Source organism: Papio anubis, chromosome 14, assembly GCF_008728515.1.
Source record: "Papio anubis isolate 15944 chromosome 14, Panubis1.0, whole genome shotgun sequence".
NCBI lineage: Eukaryota > Metazoa > Chordata > Mammalia > Primates > Cercopithecidae > Papio > Papio anubis.
Window position 1 is genome coordinate 24194814 of NC_044989.1, and position 22366 is coordinate 24217179.

The 22366-nt window shown below is 39.2% G+C and overlaps 1 protein-coding gene across 7 annotated transcripts in view; it reads left to right on the top strand.

Moving 5' to 3' along the window:
* The window catches only part of NCOA1 (nuclear receptor coactivator 1), a 279235-nt gene that overhangs the window by 42976 nt on the left and 213893 nt on the right, over nt 1-22366 (top strand). The window lies entirely within an intron of this gene.

The window sequence follows — 22366 nt, forward strand, 5'->3', positions numbered from 1 at the left end:
GGCAAAGCCCAGAGTCCACATACATTTAGACTTAGGTATATAAGACCTTTGCAGATCTCTTCAGTGCTGGTAGAGAAGAGAAACAGTGAGAAATGTCTTGAAGGGGAAGAGTGAGGAGAGGAAAATGTATTCATGAATATTTAGAATAGAAGATACCTTTTAAAAGGGGTTGATTACTCTGTGGCCAAAGTCTTATGGGGATTTCTTACATATCAGACTTGTTTATAGCCTCATATCAGCAGTATTATAGCCTCACAATAAAAAATGCTCTTATAGCGTTCTGAGTGTTGAAGTGCAAGATTATCTAGAGTGACTGTGCTGGACTGGCTTAGTTGAAAACCATAGTGAATTAGGTACCACCTCACACCCATTAGGATAGCTATTATTAAAAAGGCAAGAGATAATAAGTGTTGGCAAGGGTGTGGAGGAAAGGGAACCTTTGTACACTGTTGGTAGGAATGTTAGATTAGTGCAGCCATTATGGAAAACAGTATGGAGATTCCTAAAGAAATTAAAAATAGAATTACCACACGACCCAGCAATCCCCCTTATGGTTATATATGCAAAGGAGATGAAATCACCACCTTGTAAAGATATTTGCACTCCCACACAATTCACAATTGGAGAGATATGAAACCAACCAAAGTGCCCATCAGCCAATGAGTAGATAAGGAAAATGTGGCATATATACAACATGGAATACTACTCAGCCATAAAAAGAAAAAAATAATGTCTTTTGCAGGAACTTGGGTGGAGCTGGAGGCCATTTTCTTTTTTTTTTTTCTATTTAAGTTCTAGGGTACATGTGAACATGTGTACATGTGCCGGTTTGTTACATAGGTATACATGTGCCATGTTGGTTTGCTGCACCCATCAACTCGTCATTTACATTAGGTATTTCTCCTAATGCTATCCCTCCACCAGCCCCCTGCCCCCTGACAGGCCCCGGTGTGTGATGTTCCCTGCCCTGTGTGCAAGTGTTCTCATTGTTCAGTTCCCACCTATGAGAGAGAAGATACGGTGTTTGGTTTTCTGTCCTTGTGATAGTTTGCTGAGAATGATGGTTTCCAGCTTCATCCATGTCCCGGCAAAAGACACGAACTCATCCTTTTTTATGGCTGCCTAGTATTCCATGGTGTATATGTGCCACATTTTCTTAATCCAGTCTATCATTGATGGACATTCGAGTTGGTTCCAAGTCTTTGCTATTGTGAATAGTGCCGCAATAAACATATGTGTGCATGTGTCTTTATAGCAGCATGATTTATAATCCTTTGGGTATATACCCAGTAATGGGCTGGCTGGGTCAAATGGTATTTCTAGTTCTAAATCCTTGAGGAATCGCCACACCGTCTTCCACAATGGTTGAACTGATTTACACTCCCATCAACAGTATAAAAGTGTTCCTATTTCTCCACATCCTCTCCAGCATCTGTTGTTTCCTGACTTTTTAATGATCGCCATTCTAACTGGTGTGAGATGCTATCTCATTGTGGTTTTGATTCGCATTTCTGTGATGACCAGTGATGATGAGCATTTTTTCATGTGTCTGTTGGCTGCATAAATGCCTTCTTTTGAGAAGTGTCTATTCATATCCTTTGCCCACTTTTTGATGGGGTTATTTTTTTCTTGTAAATTTGTTTGAGTTCTTTGTAGGTTCTGTATATTAGCCCTTTGTCAGATGGGTAGATTGCAAAAATTTTCTCCCATTCTGTGGGTTGCCTGTTTACTCTGGTGGTAGTTTAGTAGCTCTTTAGTTTTATGCAGAAGCTCTTTAGTTTTATTAGATCCCATTTGTCAATTTTGGCTTTTGTTGCCGTTGCTTTTGGTGTTTTAGTCATGAAGTCCTTGCCCATGTCTATGTCGTGAATGGTATTGCCTAGGTTTTCTTCTAGGGTTTTTACGGTTTTAGGTCTAACATTTAAATCTTTAATCCATCTTGAATTAAATTTTGTTTAAGGTATAAGGAAGGGATCCAGTTTCAGCTTTCTACATATGGCTAGCCAGCTTTCCCAGCACCTTTTATTAAATAGGGAATCCTTTCCCCATTTCTTGTTTTTGCCAGGTTTGTCAAAGATCAGATGGTTGTATATGTGTGGTGTTATTTCTGAGGCCTCTGTTCTGTTCCATTGGTCTGTATATCTGTTTTGGTATCAGTACCATGCTGTTTTGGTTAGTGTAGCCTTGTAGTATAGTTTGAAGTCAGGTAGCATGATGCCTCCGGTTTTGTTCTTTTGGCTTAGGATTGTCTTGGCAATGCGGACTCTTTTTTGGTTCCATATGAACTTTAAAGTAGTTTTTTCCAATTCTGTGAAGAAAGTCATTGGTAGCTTGATGAGGATGGCATTGAATCCATAAATTACTTTGGGCAGTATGGCCATTTTCACGATATTGATTCTTCCTATCCATGAGCATGGAATGTTCTTTCATTTGTTTGTGTCCTCTTTTATTTCGTTGAGCAGTGGTTTGTAGTTCTCCTTGAAGAGGTCCTTCACATTCCTTGTAAGTTGAATTCCTAGGTATTTTATTTTCTTTGTAGCAGTTGTGAATGGGAGTTCACTCATGATTTAGCTCTCTGTTTGTTATTGGTGTATAGGAATGCTTGTGATTTTTGCATATTAATTTTGTATCCTGAGACTTTGCTGAAGTTGCTTAGTGCTTAAGGAGATTTTGGGCTGAGACGATGGGCGTTTCTAAATATACAATCATGTCATCTGCAAATAGGGACAATTTGACTTCCTCTTTTCCTAATTGAATACGCTTTATTTCTTTCTCTTGCCTGATTGCCTTGGCCAGAACTTCCATCACTATGTTGAATAGGAGTGGTGAGAGAGGGCATTCTTGTCTTGTGCCCGTTTTCAAAGGGAATGCTTCCAGTTTCTTCCCATTCAGTATGATATTGGCTGTGGGTTTCTCATAAATAGCTCTTATTATTTTGAGATACATTCCATCAATACTTAGTTTATTGAGAGCTTTTAGCATGAAGGGCTGTTGAATTTTGTTGAAGGCCTTTTTTGAATCTATTGAGATGATCATGTGGTTTTTGTCATTGGTTCTGTTTATGTGAAGGATTATGTTTATTGATTTGCATATGTTGAACCAGCCTTGCATCCCTGGGATGAAGCCAACTTGATCGTGGTAGAAAAGCTTTTTGATGTGCCGCTGGATTCAGTTTACCAGTATTTTACTGAGGATTTTCACATTGTTGTTCATCAGGGATATTGGTCTAAAATTCTCTTTTTGTGTGTGTCTCTGCCAGGCTTTGGTATCAGGATGATGCTGGCCTCATAAAATGAGTTAGGGAGGATTCCATCTTTTTCTATTGATTGGAATAGTTTTAGAAGGGATGTACCAGCTCCTCTTTGTACCCCTGGTAGAATTTGGCTGTGAATCCGTCTGGTCCTGGACTTTTTTTGGTTGGCAGGCTATTAATTATTGCCTCGATTTCAGAGCCTGTTGTTTGTCTATTCAGAGATTCAACTTCTTCCTGGTTTAGTCTTGGGAGGGTGTATGTGTCCAGGAATTTATCCATTTCTTCTAGATTTTCTAGTTTATTTGCATAGAGGTGTTTGTAGTATCCTTTGATAGTAGTTTGTATTTCTGTGGGCTTGGTGGTGATATTCCCTCTATCATTTTTTTTTTTTTTTTTTTTTTTGAGACGGAGTCTCGCTCTGTCACCCAGGCTGGAGTGCAGTGGCCGGATCTCTGCTCACTGCAAGCTCCGCCTCCCGGGTTTACGCCATTCTCCTGGCTCAGCCTCCCGAGTAGCTGGGACTACAGGCGCTCGCCACCTCACCCGGCTAGTTTTTTGTACTTTTTAGTAGAGACGGGGTTTCACCGTGTTAGCCAGGATGGTCTCGATCTCCTGACCTTGTGATCCGCCCGTCTCGGCCTCCCAAAGTGCTAGGATTACAGGCTTGAGCCACCGCGCCCGGCCCCCTCTATCATTTTTTATTGCGTCTATTTGATTCTTCTTTAGGAAGGCTAGAATGAACCACGTGGTACTGAATTAGAGTTTGAAACATAAGCATTGAACAAACATTTACCTTAATATTGATACAGATTCAGAAATAACTACAGATATGTATGTATACATAGCGTCATATACATACATTTATTTACTAGCTCTGTCTGCTGAGAGGGCCTAGGAGCAGTGACAACCCAGTAGCATGAGCACACCCAGCATCAGATCTTGGTTTCTCATACCATTCTCCAATAGAAAGAACTAAGGCTCCTTGGAAAATGGCTGATTCTAGGGCTGGGGCAGGGAATTTGCAAGATGAACCTGGAACGTTGTAGAGTGCCAGAAAATAAGAAAATATGCAAAATGCAAAAGGACAGGGAATTGGCAAAGGGATACAGGAACCAACTAAAAGAGCACCCAATGACTGAAGCTAGAACAATTTGAGCAATAAAATAAATAATATCATATTATTGGATTATGACCCAAAGCATAAAATAAATATCCCTAAGTCCACACTGATTAAAATAAATGGTTAAATAAATAACTGTCCCCACTTATTTATTTATCTTGTACAGAAGAATTCCAAATAATTTGTGCAGACACTTCCCTCCTCAAGGAAGTGGAACTTAATCTCCCACCTCCTACAACCCCCTTGAGCATGGGCTGCACTTGGTGACTGAGAGGGAATGGTTATTTGTATAGATTCTGTTTGAGATCAGTCAAGGACCAAGGTATTTACATAGGATATAGCATTAAAGAATGTTGGTGATCTCAGAGGGAACAGTTTGTGGGGAGAGGTAGATACTTGTGTTCTTTATGTATATGGCTCTAAATTTAACCGGCCTTATAGAATATTTATTCTGTGTTTTTATTAGATTTATTTGTTTTTTTGAGTTGGAGTCTCACTCTCTTGCCCAGGCTGGAGTGCAATGGCATGTTTTCGGCTCACTGCACCCTCTGCCTCCCAGTTTCAAGCAATCCTTCTGCCTCAGCCTCCTGAGTAGGTGGGATTACAAGTGTGAGCCACCACACCCAGCTAATTCTTGTATTTTAGTAGATATGGGGTTTCACCATGTTGGCCGGGCTGGTCTTGAACTCCTGACCTCAAGTGATCTGCCTGCCTTGGCCTCCCCAAGGGTTGAGATTATAGGCATGAGCCACCATACCTGGCCTGTTTTTATTAGATTTAATCACAAACTGACAGCTATTTAGTGTCTACCAAAAGTTCACTGAAGCTATGATTGTACCACTGTACTCTGGCTTGGGCGACAGAGCAAGATCCCATCTCTTAAAAAAAAAAAAAGCTTACTTACTGCAAAAAAATCCACATCAGATATGAGACAGACAGTCTAATGAATATCTTATTATGAGTTCATGTAGTTTCTTGTTTTAAGTCTTCAGAGAACAAAAGTATCAAGACCACATCATCTTAATCTCTCTGACATGAAAAGGCCTGTGCTGAGTTCTGATTCAATGATATGTTATTTGTCTGTATAGAATCAGTCTGTAAGAAGCATCATTTAAGTGATGTGCATTTTCTAAAAATTTCTAAAATAATATTTGAAACTATAGTCCTAGGTTCATTGTTCTTTGTATAAGTGCATCTAGTTAAGATATACAATTTACATGTTTTCGTTTTCTTCTTACTGAAAAATGAAAACTTATAACCTAGAAAACATGGACCCAAATTTGACACTTGGTGTTTGTAATTTGCTGATATCATGAGCTTGATAGTGTCTGTTTCAATTGTCTACAGCAGTGATTTATAATTTTTACAATTCTTTGGATCAGGAGTTTGCACAGGGTTCAGATAGGGGATTCTTCTGCTCTGTGTGGCATCGGTTGGGATCACATACTCAGCTGGTAACTGGTGTGGGCTGAACAGTCTCAGGCTTTCTTCATATGTCTGACACTTTTGTATGCCTCCATATGGCGTCTCCACAGCATTGTGGTGTCAGGGTAGTTGGATTTCTTACATGGCTTCTGGCTTCCAAGAAGAGGGAGTAAGGGGAAGCTGCCAGTCTTCCAGGTTCCTGCAGTTTCAGAATGTCACTTTGACCACATTCTTCCTGCTGGTCAGAGCAAGTCACAAGGCCAGCCAGGATTCAAGGGACTAGGAAATAAAGCCTCATCTCTTAATAGATGGAATGACATGTGCACATTGGTAAGGAAATAATCAATGGCAGCCATGTTTGGAAGATAGTATGTGGCCATACCATCTATTACAGTATCTAATCTTTTAATTTATTTACATGATTTTATTATGATTAATCCTCTTTATCTTGTATTTTAACTTGTAACAACATAAGTCCTCTTAGAAATTAGGTTATAAATCTCAAATTAAAATTATTACCTTAATTTAATAGAAAATATTTTGGGATAATGGGAGGCCTGAATAAACCTCTTTTTTGTTGTCATTCACTATACATTTGTCTTGTTATTCACTATAAATTTAATAAGTATTTTGGATTATTTAGTTGAAAATCTTCAGAAACATCTTTGCTTAGTAATTGCAGCTATATTATGAGAATTTACTCTTTCATCTTAGTTTTCCCTGAACTGGATGGCTTACTGACATGTGTCCGTGTTTTTTTAAGCCCTGATAAACTGTGTAGAGCACAGTTTAGCAGAGACTATCATAAATGCAGATACTCTTTGACTCAGTAATTCTGCTTCGTGAGTACAGAGATACAGCATTGTCTGTATGGCAAAATATTGCAAATGACATAATCAGTGAGAGGCTGATTACATTGTGATGTATTCATATATCATGAGATTGTTAAAAAAAAAAAAAGGATGAGGGTATTCTATAAGGAATGCTATGAAATGAGTGCTAAGATACACTATGTTAAAAAAAAGATATGAAACTCTATAGTATTGTATTACTCTGTTTTCATACTGCTGATAAAGACATACCTGAGACTGGGCAATTTACAAAAGAAAGAGATTTAATGGACTTACAGTTCCACATGGCTGGAGAGGCCTCACAATCATGGTGGAAGGGGAGGAGGAGCAAGTCACGTCTTACATGGATGGCAGTAGGCAAAGAAAGAGGGCATGTGCAGGGAAACTCCTCCTTATGAAACCATCAGGTCTTGTAAGATTTATTCACTACCACGAGAACAGTATGGGAAAAGACCTGCCCCCATGATTCAGTTACCTCCCACCAGGTCTTTCTCACAACATGTGGGAATTCAAGATGAGATTTGGGTGGGCACACAGTCAAACCATATCATTCTGTCCGTGGCCCCTCCCAAATCTTACATCCTCACATTTCAAAACCAAACATGCCTTCCCAACAGTCCAAGTGTTAGCTCATTTCAGCATTAACTCAAAAGTCCACAGAGCAAAGTCTCATCCAAGATAAGGCAAGTCCCTTCCACCTGTGAGCCTGTAAAATCAAAAAGCAAGTTAGATACTTGGGGGTACAGGCATTGGGTAAATACAGCCATTCCAAGTGGGAGAAGTTGTCCAAAACAAAGGGCTGCAGGTCCCAAGCAAGTCCAAAATCCAGCAGGGCAGTCAAATCTTAAAGCTCCAAAATGATCTCCTTTGACTCCATGTCTCACATCCAGGACAAGCTGATGCAAGGGGTGGGTTCCCAAGGTCTTGGGCAGCTCTCCCCCTATGGCTTTGCAGAGTACAGCTTTCCTCATGGCTGCTTTCATGGGCTGGTGTTGAGTGTCTGCGACTTTTCCAGGCGCATGAAGCAAGCTGTTGGTGGATCTACCATTTTGCAGTCTGGAGGATGGTGGACCTCTTCTCACAGCATCACTAGGTGGTGCCCCCAGTAGGGACTCGAGCCCCCACATTTCCCTTCTGCACTGCCCTAGCAGAGGTTCTCAATGAGAGCCCCGCCCCTGCAACAAACTTCTGTCTGGGCATCCAGGTATTTCCATACATCTTCTGAAATCTAGGCGGAGGTTTCTAAACCCCAGTTCTTGACTTCTGTGCACTCACAGGCTCAACACCACATGGAAGCTGCTAAAACTTGGAGCTTGCACCCTCTGAAACAACAGCCTGAGTTGTACTTGTCCCCTTTTAATCACAGCTGGAGCGGCTGGCACACAGGGGACTAAGTCCTTAGACTGCATATAGCAAAGGGACCCTGGGCCTGGCCCACAAAACCATTTTTTCCTCCTAAACCTCTGGGCTTGTGATGGGAGGGGCTGCCACAAAGGTCTCTGATATGCTGTGGAGATATTTTCCCCGTCTTGGTGATTACGTTCAGCTGTTCATTACTTATGCAAATTTCTGCAGCCAGTTTGAATTCTCCTCAGAAAATAGGATTTTCTTTTCTATCACATTGTCAGGCTGCAATTTTCCCACATTTTTATGCTCTATTTCCCTTTTTTTTTTTTTTTAAAGAAAAGACGGAGTCTGTTTGTCACCCAGACTGGAGTACAGTGGCGCGATCTCAGCTCACTGCAAGCTCCACTTCCTGGGTTCACGCCATTCTCCTGCCTCGGCCTCTTGAGTAGCTGGGACTACAGGCACCTGCCACTGTGCCCGGCTAATTTTGTTTTTGTATTTTTAGTAGAGACAGGGGTTTCACTGTGTTAACCAGGATGGTCTCAATCTCCTGACCTTGTGATCCGCCTGCCTTGGCCTCCCAAAATGCTGGGATTACAGGCATGAACCACTGCATCCGGCCTCTATTTCCCTTTTAAAACTGAATGCCTTTAACAGCACCCAAGTCACCTCTTGAATGCTTTGTTGCGTAGAAATTTTTTCTGCCAGATAACCCTAAATTATCTCTCTGAAGTTCAAATTTCCACAAACCTCCAGGACAGGGGCAAAATGCCGCCAATCTTTTTGCTGAAACGTAACAAGTTTTAGCAAACAACTTCCTCATCTCCATTTGAGACCACCTCAGCCTGGCTTTCATTGTCTATATCATTATCAGCATTTTGGCCAAAGCCATACAACAAGTCTCTACAAAGTTTGAAACTTTCCCACATTTTCCTCTCTTCTTCTGAGCACTTCAAACCGTTCCAGCCTCTGCCTGTTACCCAGTTCCAAAGTTGCTTCCATATTTTTGAGTATCTTTTCAGCAGCACCCCACACTTCCAGTACCAACTTACTGTATTAGTGTATTTTCATGCTGCTGATAAAGACATACCCAAGATAGGGCAATTCACAAAAGAAAGAGGTTTAATGGATTTACATTTCCACGTGGCTGGGGAGGTCTCACAATCATGGCGGAAGGGGAGGAGGAGCAAGTCACATCTTACATGGATGGCAGTAGGCTGAGAGAGAGCTAGCGCAGGGAAACTCCCCCTTATGAAACTATCAGATCTTGTGAGATTTATTCACTACCATGAGAACAGCATGGGAAAAGACTTGCCCCCATGATTCAGTTACCTCCCTTCAGGTCCTTCTGACAACACATGGGAATTCAAGATGAGATTTGGGTGGGGACACAGCCAAACCATACCAAATATGCCACTTTTGTTTTTGTATGCTTTTATATGCATAGAATATCTATGAATACACAGTAAACAAGGGAAGGGAGCTGGATGATTGGAGGGAAATTCCTGTTCACCGTCACTTGTTTTGTACAGTTTCCTTTTTGTACCAAGTATTTGTATTACCTAACTTTAAAAATGCTCTGATAGGCTGGGCACAGTGGTTCATGACTGAAATCCCAGCACTTTGGGAGGCCGAGGCGGGTGGATCACTTGACGTCAGGAGTTTGAGACTAGCCTGGCCAACATGGTGAAACCTCATCTCTACTAAAAATACAAAAATTAGCTGGGCATGTAATCCCAGCTACTTGGGAGGCTGAGACAGGAGAATTGCTTGAACCTGGAAGGCGGAGTTTGCAGTGAGCTGTGATTGTGCCACTGCACTCCAGCCTGGGTGACAGAGGAAGACTTTGTCTCAAAAAAAAAAAAAAAAGCTCTGATAGTTTTCATTTGTGGTTGTCTTTTTGTGTAAGGCAGAACACTGGATGCTCTGTCCAGGCAGGCAGGATGGGTTCTGTTTCAGACAGCATAAAGACCAGTAGGAAAGATTAAACATATGTACCATGTCTCTAGACTGCTTGTTAAGAGTTGTCATTTTTGCATTGTCCAAATATTCTGCCCATTATTTTTACTGAATTGTTCATTTTTTTATTATTGTGTTGAAGAGTTCTTTATGTCCTGAAGACAAGTCCTTCGTCAGATATTTGTTTTGCAAATATTTTCTCCAAATTTGTGGCTTGTCTTTACATTTTTATAACACTATCTTTTGAACAGCAAGTTTAAAATTTTAATAAAGTGTTATTTATTTATTTTTCTTTTATCGTTTGTGTTTTTAAGCATCATATATAAAAACTCTGTGTCAGTGAGAGGTTGGCAAACTACGACCTCATTCAGCCCACTACTTGTTTTTGTAAATAAAATATTATTTGAATATAGCTGTGAACATTTGTTTATGTATTGTCTATGGCTGCTTTCATGCTGCAATGGCAGAGTTGCGTAGTTTCAACAGAGACTGTTTGACCCTCTGCAGGATAAGTTTACCAACCCCTGGGCTAACCTATAATCCCAAAGATGTTTTTCTATGTTTTCCTAAGTTGTATAGTTTTGAATTTTGTATAGTTACGTCTATTAATTTTTGTATACGACATGAGGTGTGGGTTGAGGGTTTTTGTTTGTTTGTTTTGGCACATGGACTGCCAATTGTTCCAGCACCATTTGTTGCAAGACAATTCTCTTTCCATTGAGTTACTCTGGTACTTTTGTTTGAAATCAATTGACCATAATATGTAGATTTATTTCTGGACTATCCCTTTCTGTTCCATTGATCTTTGTGTTTATCTTTATGGCAGAATCGCAGTATCTTAATTGCTGTAGCTCTATAGAAAGTCTTGAAATCAGTGAATCTAAGTCTTCCAACTTTGTTCTTCTTTTTGAAAAGTGTTTTGACTATTCTAGTTTCTTTGCATTTTCATAAAATTTTAGAATCAGCTCTTCAGTGTTTATAAAAAGCCTGCTGGGATTTTAATTGGATTTACATTAATTTGGGGGAAAATTGACATCTTAACAATATTGATTGATCTGATATGTGAAAATAATGTATCTCCAATTATTGAGGTCTTTCATTTCTCACTGTACTTTATATATTTTATATATATAATACATGTGTGCATATATAATGTGTATATATATATTTTTTGAGATGGAGTCTCGCTCTGTTGTCCAGGCTGGAGAGCAGTGGCATGATCTTGGCTCACTGCAACCTCTGCCTCCTGGGTTCAAGTGATTCTCCTGCCTCAGCCTCCCGAGGAGCTGGGACTACAGGCGCATGCCCCACGCTGAGCTAATTTTTTTTATTTTTAGTAGAGAAGGGGTTTCACTGTGTTAGCCAGGATGGTCTTGATCTCCTGACCTCGTGATCTGCCCACCTTGGCCTCCCAAAGTGCTGGGATTAAAGGCGTGAGCCACTGTGCCCAGCCTGTACTTTATATTTTTGAGCACACAAATCTTGCATTTATTTTGTTATATTCTATTTCTTTTTAATGCTTATACAATTGCTACTATTTTGTGAATTTATTTCTAATTATTCATTACTACCACTAGAAGTACAATTTAATTTTGTGTGTTGACCTTGTCTTCTGCAATTTTACTCAATTCATTTAGTAGTTTTAGTAGTAGAAATTTATTAGGTAAATTCAGTAGATTAATCCTTTGGGATTTTCTATATAGACAATCTTGTCATTTGTGGAAAAAACCAGTTTGGTTTCCCCTTTTAAAATCCATCTTCTGGCTTTTATTCCTTCTTCTTACATCACTGTACTGACAGTGTAGTACAATATAGTACATTGTTGAATAGGAGTGGTGAGAGCAGACGTTCTTGCCTCCCTCGTTCATCATCTTAGGAGACAACGTTTAATCTTTTGTGATTATGTATAATGTTAGCTATATATTTGTTATAGATACATAGGTTGAGGATGTTCTCTTCTGTTTCTGGTTTTCTGAGAGTTTTGAATCATGAATGATTGTGGAAGTTTTTCAAATGCCTTTTTTTTTTTTTTTTTTTTTTTTTTTTTGAGGCAGGGTCTCACTCTGTCGCCTAGGCTGGAGTGCAATGGGTGATCTTGGCTTACTGCAGCCTCTGCCTCCCAAGTTCAAGTGATTCTCCTGCCTCAGCTTTCCGAGTAGCTGGGATTGCAGGTGTGCGCCACCACGCCCTGCTAATTTTTGTATTTTTGGTAGAGACGGGGTTTCATCTTGTTGGCCACGCTGGTCCCAGACTCCTGACCTCAAGTGATCTGCCCACTCGGCTTCCCAAAGTGCAGGGATTACAGGCATGAGCCACTGTGTCCAGCCCAAATGCCTTTTTTTTTTCATTAATTAAGATGATCATTTATTTTTCAGTCTATTGATGTGGTGGATTACATTAGTAGATTTTCTTTCATATGTTGAACCAACATTGCATTCTTGGGATAAATGGTATTTGGCTATGATACATATTTCTTTCTGTATATTGGCTAGATTCATTTGGTTAAGATATTTTCCATCTATGTTCATGAAAGTATGATGGTCTGTAGTTTTCTTACAGTTAGTTTTGGTCTGATTTTTCTATCAGGGTCAATACTATATTCTCATAAAATGAATTGAGAAATGTTTTCTTCTTGTTTCTGGAAGAGTTTTTGTAATATTGGTGTGATTTCTTCATTAAATGTTTAGTAGAATTCACCAAGGGAGCCTTTGTCATGGAACTGTTTTCATGGGAAGGTTTTAAATTATGAGTTAAGGAATTGGTACATTTTATCTAAGTTGTGGAGTTCATTGCCATAAAATTGTTCAGAATATTCCCTAATTACCCCTTTAATAGCTATAAAATCTCTAGTGATGTCTCCTTTTCATTACCAATGTAGGTAATTTGTGGTTTCTGTCTTTTTTTTTTTATCACTCTGGTCAGAAATTTATTTAGTTTCATTGAACTTTTCAAAGAATTAGATTTATGTTTCATAGATATTATCTGTGTTTTGTTTTCCATTTTTTTTTTCTTCAAATTGCTTTGTATTTAATTTACTCCTCTTCTTTTTCTACCTCCTTAAGATGGAGGCTTAAATTATTGATTCAAGACCTTACTTGTTTTCTAATGTAAGTATTTCATGCTGTAAGTTTCTAAAAACTACTTTATTAGTATCCCTGTTTTTTGTTTTGTTTTGTTTTTCATTTTTTAAGGAGCAGAGGTTTAATAGGCAATAGGAAGAGAAAGGAAAACAGCTCTGTCTCTAATGAGAGAGAGGGGACTTTAGAGAGGAAAAGAGGACAGGAGATATGGCAGTCATGAACAGGAAAGAAGGAAATTACGATAGAAAAGTTGGAGATCCTGTTGCTGACACCCCTTTGGGCAGGTGGAGGCTGAGGTCAGTCCAGAAACCTTTGGATAATACCAGGGGTTAGTCCCAGCAAGAAATCCTCAGTTGCTCTAGAACCTCTTCCAGCCTCACATGACGGCTAAATCCTCTGTGAAAGGAAGCTGGTTCAAACATGGCTAACATGGCCAGCAATCTGTGGATGCTGGGGGATTCTTGATGTTTTCTCTAGTAAGTCACACATCCGAGTCTTTAAAAATGGCAACCACGCTAACCGTGTTTTTAGCTGGCTGACGGATGCCTGTTATTGATTTGATTTGATTCTGAAATGGAGGCTGAGAGCTCCAAAATGAAAGGACAGGGTTGGAGTCCACTTTTCTACTTACCATTTCGATGAATGTTGTACCTTGTTATCCCAGACGAGGTTCCCAATATGAAGTGGCTGTGTTGGCTGGGGTAAATACCCGGAGTTCATCAGCTCACACCAGGAAAATTTAGGACACAGATACACACGAGGAGTTTAGGAGCAGAGGTTTAATAGTCAAGAGAAAGAGAAAGAAAGAAAAAGGAAAATAGCTCTCTCTATAGTGAGAGAGAGGGGACTTCTGAGAGGAAAAGGCCCTCCACACAAACGTTGATATTTTCTCTTTTAATTTTCACTCAATTAAAAATATTTTCTAATTTTCCTCACTTTTTTATTTTACCCATGGAGTATTTTAGAAACATGTTGTTTAATTTCCAACTCTTTGGTATTCTTAATCTATCTTTCAGTTATTAATTCTAATTTAATTCCATTTTGGCCAGAAAAAATACATTATTTGATTTGAAGTATTTTAAATATCTTAAAGTTTGTTTTATGGACCAGAATACGGTCCATGTTGGTGAATATTCCCTGTGCTCCTGAAAAGAACATAGTTTTTGCTCTTATGTAGAGTGTTCTGTAAATGTCCAATTTGATCAAGTTAGTTGGTAATGTTTTCAGGTCTTCTGTATCTTAGTTATTTTCTGTCTTCTTGTTCTATTGATTAATAACAGGAGTATTAATCTCTATAACTGTAATTGTGGATTTGCCTATTTCTCCTTACAGTCCTATCAATTTTTGTTTCATTTAATTTGAAGTTGTATTGTTAGATAGTAACACATTTAGGATTGCTATGTCTTCCTGATCAATTGATTCTTTGTAATTATATAGTGTTCCACTTTATTACTGGAAATATTTCTTGTTCTGAAGTGTGTTTTATCAGATATTATTAAATCAGTTCTGTCTTTTCTTTCTATTCTATCCTTTTTACTTAACTTTTCTCTTCATATTTAAAGTGGGTATCTTGTAGATAGGATGTAGTTGGATCTTGTTTTTAAAATTTGACCTCATAATTTAGTCTTTTAATTAGGATACTTAGATTATTTCTATTGAATTATCAATGTTTGGATTTAAACATACCATCTTGCTAGTTTTCTGTATTTTGGGCCTTTTTTGGTTATTTTTTCCTCTTTATTTTATTTTCAGTTCCAGGATACATGTGCCAGATGTGCAGGTTTGTTACATAGGTAAACATGTTCCATGGTGGTTTGCTGCACCTATCAACCCATCACCTAGGTGTTAAGCCCAAGGTGCATTAGCTATTTATTCTGATACTCTCCCTTCCCCCACTCCTGTGACAGGCCCCAGTGTGTGTTATTCCCCTCCCTGTGTCCATATGTTCTCATTGTGCAGTTCCCAATTACAAGTGAGAACATGTGGTGTTTGGTTTTCTGTTGCTGTGTTCGTTGCTGAGGATAATGGCTTCCAGCTCCATCCATGTACCTGCAAAAGACATGATCTCATTCTGTTTCATGGCTGCATAGTATTCCATGGTGTATATGTACCACATTTTCTTTAGTTTATCATTGATGGGCATTTGGGATGATTCCATGTCTTTGCTACTGTGAAGAGTGCTACAGTGAACATATGCTTGCATGTGCCTTTGTGGTAGACTGATTTATATTTCTTTGGGTATATCCCCAGTAATGGCATTGCTGGGTCAAATTTAAAAGAAGAAAGCAACCCCATTAAAAAGTGGGCAAAGGACACGAACAGACACTTCTTGAAAGAAGACATTTATGTGGCCAACAAACATATGGGAAAAAGCTCAACATCACTGGTCATTAGAGAAATTTAGAGAAATGCAAATCAAAATCACAATGAGATACCATCTCATGCCAGTCAGAATGGCTATTATTAAAAAGTCAAGAAACAACAGATGGTGGTGAGACTGTGGATTAATAGGACACTTGTATGCTGTTGGTGGGAATATGCATTAGTTCAATCATTGTGGAAGACAGTGTGGCAATTCCTCAAAGAACTAGAACCAGAAATTTTTTCTCCTTTTCTTGCCTTGTATTGAATTAATCCTTTTCCATGATTCCACTTTATCTCTACTCTTAGCTACTTATTTACCTAGTGCTTGCTATAGGTCATGGTTCTTAAACCTTGATACTATTGATATTTTGGGCCAAATAATTCATTGTTGTTGTTGGGTGGGGGAGTGGCTATCTTGTATGTATTGTAGGATTTTTAGCAGCATCCTCAGCGTCCACCTACTAGATGAGAGTAGCAACCACTCCCCATTCCCAATTGTGACAACCCAAAATGCCTTCAGACTTTGCTAAATGTTTTCCTGGTGGTAGCAACGGTGGGTTGGGGGTGGTAATTGCCCTTTTTTGCGAACCGCTACTCTAGAGTTTGAAAGATATATAACTTATCACATTCTTCCTTTAAATAATATTATGCCCCTTTATATGTCATATAATCATTTTACAGCACTGTACTTCAATTTTGTGCCTCCCCTTTTTATGTCATGTTGTTACACATTTTACTTCTATGTGTTACTAATCCTACAATACAGTCTTATTAATTTTTGCTTTAGTTGGTAAATAACTTACAGTGAACAAAGTAAGAAAAAGTAGTCTTTTATATTTATCTTCTAATGCTCTTCGTCTTTACCACCCTCTCTTTCTCCCTCTCACGTACCCCTCTTCCCTCCCCTCCTCCTCCTCCTCCTCCTCTTCTTCTTCCTCTTTCTCCCCTCCCTTCCACCTTTTTTGATAGATCCAAATTTTTACCTGGTATTATACTTCTGCCTGAAGAACTGCCTTTAACATATTTTGTGTCTTCAGGGAGTGAATTATCTCAGGTATTATTAGTTCAAAAAAAAAAAACCTTTATTTTCAAAAAGTATTTTTGCTGGTTATTGAATTCTATACATATAACTGAATTCTATGTTCAGTTTTTTTTCTTTCAATCCTTGAAAGGTATATACTCTGTTCTCTTTTGGCTTGCCTACTTTGCTGATAAGAAGTCTTCTGTAATTTTAATCTTGGTTCTTTGTATGTAATGTTTTTTTCTCTCTCTACCTTTGCGATTTTTATCTTCGTTTTCAGCAGTTTGGCTATGATATATCCATGTATGTTTGTTTGGTGTGTGTGCTTTTGGTGTTTATTATGAAGGGTTTTTTGGGATTTTTTGGATCTCTGGTTTGTTGCCTTGGGTTCATTTGGGAAAATTCTTGACCATGATCTCTTCCCATATTTTTTGTGTCCATTATTATTTTTTTTCTCCTGGGAGTAGTAGACATTCCGATATAATTCAGCTCTTGAATACTCCAAACTGTATTTTTCCCCCCACTCTTTTTAACTTTGGTTTCATTCTGGATTGTTTTTATTGACCTGTCTGCAAGTTCACTTGTTCTTTCTTCATCCCTGTCCAGACTACTGTTGAGCCAGTCAAAGTGTTACTGAACTAAACTAAGTTTGTTTGCCTGTGTGCAGCGGAAAACTGTATTAGTCCATTTTCACGCTGCTGATAAAGACATACCCGAGACTGGGAAGAAAAAGAGGTTTAATTGGATTTACAGTTCCACATGGCTGGAGAGGCCTCAGAATCATGGCGGGAGGCGAAAGGCACTTCTGAAATGGTGGTGGCAAGAGAAAATAAGGAAGACGCAAAAGTGGAAACCCCTGATAAAACCCATCAGATCCCGTGAGACTTACTCACTATCACGAGAATAGCACGGGAAAGCCTGGCCCCCATGATTCAATTACTTCCCCCTGGGTCCCTCCCACAACATGGGGGAATTCTGGAAGATACAATTCAAGTTGAGATTTGGGTGGGGACACAGTCAAACCATATCAAAAGCCAAACACCGAAGCAGCAGGTTTTTGTAGAGGGAAAAGTTTATTGCAAGGCCGCCAAACTAGGAGACAGGAGAGTGGCTCAAATCTGTCTCCTGAGCTGGGGCATGTTTTATAGTCAGATAGTAATGAGGCATGATCTCATTGGATCTTGCAGTGAGGTGGTACCTAGAGGTGTAATCTGATTGGATCCTGTCTTGGGGTAATGCCAGGGCTTGATCTGATTGGATCCTGAATCCTGCCATAGGCTGTCTGCTTCTTAATTCAGTCCCTGTTCCTTAGTCTGATCACTTAGGTTCCACTTGTGATTGCATGCTTGGTTTATCTGGGCATGCTCAGGTTGTGTGACATTCAACCTGGGGGTCCATGGCAACTGAAAAACAACTCACAACTTTGTTACATAAAAGTTGAATCAGACTGGGGTAGTGCAGTCAGAAAAAGGATTTTTCATCTCTGGTATCTTTTTCTTTTTCTTTTTAGCTTTCATATCTTTTTAAAGTTTCCATCTCTCTGCGGAAAGGACAAGAGAGACTAAGGTGATCCTCTTTTGCTGCTGCCTCTTGTCAGGTTGTTTGTATTGGAGGCTGAATCAGTGTAATCAAGAGTTGAGCTGATTTTGGGTTTTGTCACCGTCATTACCCTCTCAGTGCACCACAAGCTTCATATTTCTCTAGCAGTTGGCTGCTGGTCCCTTGTGTTTAGAGAATGGCATGTCGCTCTACAAGATTTTTCTCTGTGTTCCTGTATCATCCTCATCTTCCAACAGTCTTTGCACATCTGTGCAACAGAACAGAAGTACCAATATTTCGTTACCCCTCTCCCAGTGATAGCCTATTGTTTGTTATTCAGTGCCATGCTTGTGGTACAGAGCAGGCTTCTCTTTTGTTCTGGTTCAGACTCAGTTGTATTCAGGTCATTTGTCCTGGGCATCAGTTGGGCTTTCTCAGCCTCAGCATTCCTGCCCTCTCTTTCTTGTGACCTGCCCTTTCTTCCGTGTATTTGTGGTAGGTCATGGACAGGAATATCCTTCTTTTCCCACAGTGGTGGTAGAAGTCTCTTTGGTATTGGTGCAGGATTTTCCTGCTCTGTACTCCACCATGGTGGCAGAGATTCTTTTGCCTCTACCCCTCTCCTAGCAACATTATATCTTTCCCTGTCACATGACTGAGAGTGTTTGTCTATCTCTTCCCCAGAGGCAGAGGCATTTTGCTTCTGTTCTGCCCTGAAGCAGTGGATTTTTGCCAGGACCTTTGGTTAGAGGATTTTCTGTTCTCCTAGTGGCTTGAGGCTTTTTTTCTGTGTTAGAGAACAGTTGGGGAATCAGGCTTCAGCCTTGTCCTAGACACCTCCTGCACACTTCCCCTAATGATGAGGGCTCTCTCTGGTTTCCTGTCCTACTATTATACTAATCTTTCTTGTGAGCACCTGGTCAAGGCACGTGGAAAATCTTGCAACTGAGTGAGAACTTTCCTTATGTCTGGGGTCCCCAGCTATTCTAAACTGACATAGAAGGTTACACTTGGTCTTTAAGAATTTGTTAAAATTTTAGCTAATTTTTTCTTTTACTGTTGTATAGTGGCCACTTCTTTTTCTGTGACCTGCCGAAGGTCAGACAGTTTGTGTGTAGTCTTTGCTTGGAGGAGTTATCCCTCCAAGAAGAGGAATAAAATGTACTTGGAATTTTATTAAATTTGCTTGATTGCCTTGTGACCTCCACTCTTTGTTAGACCAAGAGAAGTTTTGATTTTATAGATAGGATTTTTTTTTCTCATTAGGATGGAAATGACATTCTTTTGTGGCTTTCTGCATTCTAAGCAGAAATAGAACTACTTAGAGTTCTTGACAATTTAAAAATTCTGTTTATGCTGATCCTCCTTTAATGTTTTCCCTTTTCCCTCATCTGCCTCTTGATCACTTCATCTTTTAGGATTGAACCCCAGCTATTTCCTCCATGAAGCCTTTCCTGATTCCAATAAGTAGAATGGAGCATTCTTAACTGTGTCTCTTGTAGAACGTGTTTTATGTTTTTGCAGGCCCATTGAAACCCTCAGTGAGATTGGGCAGTTTCCCCTAAGATTTTGCAAGTTTATGAGCATAATGGTTGTTGAGTTTTTATATAGGATCATAGAGTAAACTTGAGATAAAAGATAAAATGATGTACAAGGAAGCTCGTATTTATTAATCAAATACAAATTTGTGAAATCACACCACAGAGGTTTCGGTGCTGTTTGTGTAGTTATTGCCTTTGAACTAAATTATTGTCAGAAATAAGACTTAAATTCATAAAATCTAATTTTTGAAAAATAGGGGATTCGTTATACAAACTAGTATATATTGAAGCAATGGAATATTGTAGAGCTGTAAAAGCAATAAAGAAACATTTCCTAACTTGGATATCCAGGACATACTGCTGAATAAAAAGTACGATGCAAAACTGAACATTTTTTGTAAGAAGGCAGGAGGAATAAGACTGTATTTGTAGGTAAACGTCTTTGCGTAAAGCATTGCTGGAAGAATATACAATAAACTAGTAAAAGTGGTGACCTACAGTAAGCAAGGGCAAAGTGACCTGCATATGGATGATGTGGGAATGAGGCTTCTTAGATATAGGTTTCCTTTTATATCATTTTGATTTTTAAATCATGAATATAGCATGTATTCAAAGAATGAAAACCAATAGACATAACTATGTAGATATTGAAAGATAGGAAGATCTGAAAAATTCTTCAGAGCTGATAAAAATGTTAGTCTATGAAACAAAAACTGGATGTGAGATGCTTTTATTTTACATACGCCAGCTTTCATCAATGAGAGAGTGAATACAAAGTGTGGAAAATTGTGAAGGACAAGGTTTTATGAATCTGGCTCCAGATAGAGAAATATGTAAAAAGGTAGCTTTCTAGCACAATTAGGAAGGTTTTGGTTTTAGATGCAGTAGTAGTGTGGATGATCACTCAAAGTAGAAAGGAGCACTTTGTATAGGTAAAAACTGTAACAGAAGTACACAGTACGTGGAATGGGCAAGGCAGCCATTTCTTACTCCTGAAATCACCAGGAAATACCCTTGGAATCTGATAAGATGTGTTTATTGTCAGAAAAAATAGATGAAAATACTAAGAATATTCTTATCACAAATTAAAACGTATAAAGAAACAATAATTACTTAAATAAATTGTAGCTCAGAGACCAACCTTATGGGCAAACAAATGAAATATAAAAGAAGAAACTTTGTAAACCAAAGGATGATGAGAATTCCTTAATGTTGCTGGGAAAAACTGGTTGGTAATTTGAAATGCAGGTCAGTTTAGAGCCAAATCTCATTCTGTACATTATATGAAATGAAATATCGAGAAGATTAGTCCATAGAAAAATGAAAATCAGAGTATTATCTACTATTATTAAAGGGGGAGAAATTTCAAAGCAGAGAAATAATAAAAGATATGAAAAATGCAATGATGGGCAAATCCATCCACCTGAAAATAAAATCTTCTGTATTAAGGGCCAGCGATAAGACTGGAGAACATGTTAAAAGTAAGCAAGATAAATAGTACAAGTTGAGCAACCCAAATTTGAAAATCTGAAATCTGAAATGCTTCACATTACAAAACTTTGGATGCTGACATGCGCACAAAGGAGCATTTTGAATTTCAGATTTTTGGATTTCAGATTCTCAACTAGTAGGGGTAGAGTGGCAGAAGTTTGGGAAAAAGGCAGTGTGAATTATGGGAGAAGGACCTAATTAATGGTGCATTAAGGGTTGCTGCACAGCATTCGGTGTCTAGTTGAATTTTGAGACCATAATTTTATAGCAGGATCAAGTCACATGGTTGTGTGATTGTTCTCTAGCAGGCAATTGGATTAGGAGTTTGAGGGTGGTGAAGCTGAAGCAAGAAATAGCATACTATGTGGATTTATAGTTGGGGAGATAACCAAGATTTTGAAACTGGAGATAACAAGCAACTAGAATGGAGAAAGAGTAGGTAGAGTGCATCCAAGGGAATGAGTCTAGACTCAGGTTAGAAAAAATAGAGTGAGATATTGAATGATAAATTGAAGAAGAGGGTCATACAGCCAGATGGGACATCACAGGGAAGGAAGGAAATTGCTTGTGAGGATCTGGAAGTGTCACTCTGGAGAATTTTGTCTCTACCGTGTTATCTTCACTCTAAAGCATTATTTTCGAGAGCCAGATTTAGCCCAGTGGTTGAAAGAGTTGGTCAGTGATGGTCAGTGATGAGAGTTGGCCAGTGAGTGGTCAGAGTTGGTCATCATTCTCAGTGATGAGAATGTATAGATGATCTGTTTTACTTACGTAAGAGGGATTTCCAGAGGTCCTTGTGGAAAAAGTTGGAAGCAAGGGTAGCAGTGGGAGACCAAATGGAGTAGATGAGAAAGCATAACTGGGGGCGTGCAAATAGGACAGAGGGTAGTTGGCTAGAATGGTTTGTGTTTTGAATAAAGTCCAAGAGTGATAGGGGTAGGAGTCACAGGTAGAATTTACTAGCCCTACATTTCTGACCTGTGGTATAATGACCGTCTCTGGAGCCTGATCCACTGCCTGTCTTTGTGATTATAAAGAGAATGTTAGTAAAAAGCTTAACCCTGGGTGGTAAAACCTAAATTAGTTTGGCCTTAAATAGCAAAAGCCAGTAAAACTCTTTTTTTTTTTTTTTTTTTTTTGAGACAGGATCTCACTCTTTCGCCCAGGTTGGAGTGCAGTGGCGTGATCCTAGCTCACTGCAGCCTCAACCTCTTGGACTCCAGCCATCCTCCTACCTCAGCCTCCCAAGTAGCTGGGACTACAGGTGCATGCCACCAAGCCCAGCTAATTTTGTATTTTTTGTAGAAACAGAGTTTTGTCGTGTTGCCCAGGCTGGTCTTGAACTCCTGAGCTCAAGCAGTCTGCCCACCTTGGC